Consider the following 3,370-nt stretch of genomic DNA (forward strand, 5'->3'; position numbering starts at 1 on the left):
AAGTTAAACTTGTAACTAAAAAATAGTAATTAATATATACTAGGCCTAGCCACACTATCATGACTGGGACAAAGGAGAAAACAAGCTAGGAGGATTATAATTCAATAGAATGCTTCATTGAGAAATTTTAATTATATATTTTATCAGATTTATTTGGATTTTTGTCTTTTTCTGCATTTTTATTTGGATTTTTTAGTTTTTTATTAATATATTCAGCTCACGTTCCATGGAACGTCCATTTAATTTTGTGTTCCGTTCACAAGCCTGATTAGGTCTAATGACCACTATTTTTCTAACTTTTTCGTTTTAGTCTATTACAAAATTTAGAATGTGAATGACCGACTTCGTTCGGAAGCCTTGATGTTGGAGGAATTTGAAGAAGAAAAGAGGGTATTGGAGCGAGAGCATTAGATCCATGAAGTTCTTTCAACCATGTGGAAGGAGTAATTTTCTGACTTGATTGTCAAATACCATTACTTTACCGATATTTAGACAAAGGGCTGAAGACTTTGTTTATATCTAGGCTCAGATGACTTGCAAGAACAGTTATGATATTGGAAGCCCCAAATATTTTAGTTGTATTTGGGATCAAGGATACATATATGCCGCTACATGTGCTTGCTTAAAACAGAATTTCCTACGCTTGTACAACATTTCAAGTACTTCTGTTTGTTCTAGTTTGTATTGATGTGAAGTAAACAGCTGTATATTTATTTTTGGCATAATGTTAACAAAAAAAAAACACACACACATACTCAACGATACAACTTTTTTTTTTCATACTTTGTCGATAAATTTGTTTGTTTCATTTACTAATATTGTTGAAAAATATATTTTTCACTTAGAATATTGATGTCCTCAACCTTTAATATTAAAAATTCCCAGTTTCACAATGATTTTAGTCTAAAATCACCCATGGAAAGTTTTCATGTTTCAAAATCCCCAGGATATTGCAAACCTAATTATGCATTTATTAGATTTATTTCTGTTGAAATTTCTTCTGCTAGTGGTTGGACTTGCTCCTTCATAAACTAACAGTAATTGAATATTTCTCCTGCACCAATAAAAAATCCCATATATTAATATGTGATTAATATTAATATTAATCGTATGTATTCTTAAAAACTCCATTATTAATTACGTATTTTATAAATTCATCTAGTTAAATAAGCGAACACAAAAACAAATAAAATACAATAAATACTAATTCCACACCATTCGATCAAAGTTGAGAGATGATATTGTATGGTTTTAAATGAGGAATCTACAAGTTTCTGTTACTATCTTGTAAGAGCCAAGGAATTATATTTGTCTAGAGAAAGAACGTATTTTTTGATTTTCAAATCAATGGTTAAAATGTGACAAATTTTAAAAAAACACATACAAAATCATTAAATATTGGGATCATCTATTCCATTCGCTTCGCCTTTAGGAGCTCCTTGGTTGAAAAAGGTGGAAGGATTCTGAAACACATAATATATAGAAATAATAAAAAACATACAAAAAATGTAATTTTGATACATATATGCATAATCATTTTTAAATGCGAGTTTAATATTGCAAATAATATTCCTATAATCATGTAGAAAAGTGCTTGTTCTTACAAAAAGTAGATGTTTAATAAAATTCAATTTATAGGGGATTGAACATTTATAATAGTTTACAACAAAATCGAAGGTGTACCAAAAATGGTATCATCGTAGTTCCAGTGTTAATCCCCGGTATTCTAATTTTAAAATTTTACTCAAAAAAAATTCAGAAACGAAAAAACTCTTTAAATATATCTTTTAAAGATTTCAAGTGTTCATGATCCACTGATTTTTTAAAAATGTGTTTTATAATTACCTTCTATAGAAGATTTAGCAATGCTCTTGGTTTTTTTATTTCTGGATGAAATCTCTAAATGTTTATGTCCATATAACTTTGAATTATTCTTCGTGCTGGAGGGTCTCATATGATCGTTCAGACATCGCTCCATTTTTCTAAGTTTTTGTGCACCCAAAGAGATGCCATCATTGTTATTACTTCGCTTTTTGGAGACAGAATAATTATCACTTTTTGAGTCTTCTCTCATTTCAACTGTTGAACTTAGCATGACACTATCGGAGTCATCCTTCAGGAAAATATTGTTATAGCTGTAGTTTACTCCATTTAGAGAATAAATATCTAATCTATTGGTGTCTTCTGTACTATAATCACTTTTTAGTACGGCTCTATGTTCGTCACAAACTGGATTTTGTTCTATGTAAACCACTGAGAATACCATATTTACTCTGAAGATTCTATGCTTAATATGTAAATCAATTGAGTGTCAGATAAAAACTAAAAAACTGAAATTAATATTAAAAAATCAAGGAATGTGCTGCAACAAACTATGACTCACTTTTGTTTTTATGGATCTGATTTGTAGATATACATCTCAATTGTTTTAATAGTCCAAAATTATTTAGATTTTTTCTGATTAAACTCTTGATCTGCGCACCTAATTTCTATGTTCCTTACTTTCTATGGATACATAAAGGATTTTCATAGATAAATAACAAATTGGTATATGTCATTTAGTGTAGAAAATCATGTAATGAGTAATTTATTAGAAATTGGTAATTCAATTTCATATGTTGATCAAGATATTGTATAGTTGTAAAGATCAAACGTACCATCACAAATCCAGATTATAAAAATGAAGTAGCTTCCTCGATTCCTAGGGCAATTTCCAAGCTTGATAGTATGTTGATAAAATTTATTCAAATACAATTCTCATTTATTTAATTAACAACTAATAAATGCTTTCACGAATTAGTATTAATTATTACATATTTAATTAAAAAAGCTAAGATACACTATATTTAGACTTTAATGATATATAGACTTTAATGAACATCAAAGTAATCTTAAACAAAAGCAAGAAAAAGAGCAATGTCCCATATGTATGTATGTATATGATATAATAAAATTGATGGTACTAGAAAAACTGCCGGGGGAAAATTGCCAGTGGAAGATTGCCATGGAGGAAAATTGTCAGTTAAGAAAATTACCCATCAAACTTGGTGATGAATAATAACACATTATCAAATTCACTTAATATTATTTAAGACAAATATCTAAGCATATTTGTTTGTTCCATCCCCAAGGGAGTCCCTCCAAGGTGTGAGTAATTTTATTTTAATACAATTTCCTCGCAATTTTTTAAATTCAATCCAATCTTCTAAGAAAGGGATCGAGAGGATTGATTAGGAGGGGGGATAAATAGCGTAGGGCCTCTTAAAATATGGTTGAATAACCTCCACTCTCAGATTGACCTGGGACCTGGGGAGGGGGTAGTTAAAGGGTTTCTTTGTATGTATGTGATCCAATGGCGAGGATTTTTAAG

At 29.6% G+C, this 3,370-nt stretch overlaps 1 long non-coding RNA gene across 1 annotated transcript; it reads right to left on the reverse strand.

The window, feature by feature from the left end:
• Positions 1-1,271: 1,271 nt before the first annotated feature.
• Positions 1,272-2,761, reverse strand: LOC121130652 (uncharacterized). Its single transcript, XR_011784027.1, has 2 exons — positions 1,846-2,761; positions 1,272-1,463 (listed from the first exon to the last, which is right to left on the reverse strand). It is a non-coding gene; the product is annotated as an uncharacterized lncRNA (long non-coding RNA).
• Positions 2,762-3,370: the final 609 nt, after the last annotated feature.

The sequence above is a fragment of the Lepeophtheirus salmonis genome, unplaced genomic scaffold (assembly GCF_016086655.4).
Source record: "Lepeophtheirus salmonis unplaced genomic scaffold, UVic_Lsal_1.4 unplaced_contig_10419_pilon, whole genome shotgun sequence".
Taxonomy (NCBI): domain Eukaryota; kingdom Metazoa; phylum Arthropoda; class Copepoda; order Siphonostomatoida; family Caligidae; genus Lepeophtheirus; species Lepeophtheirus salmonis.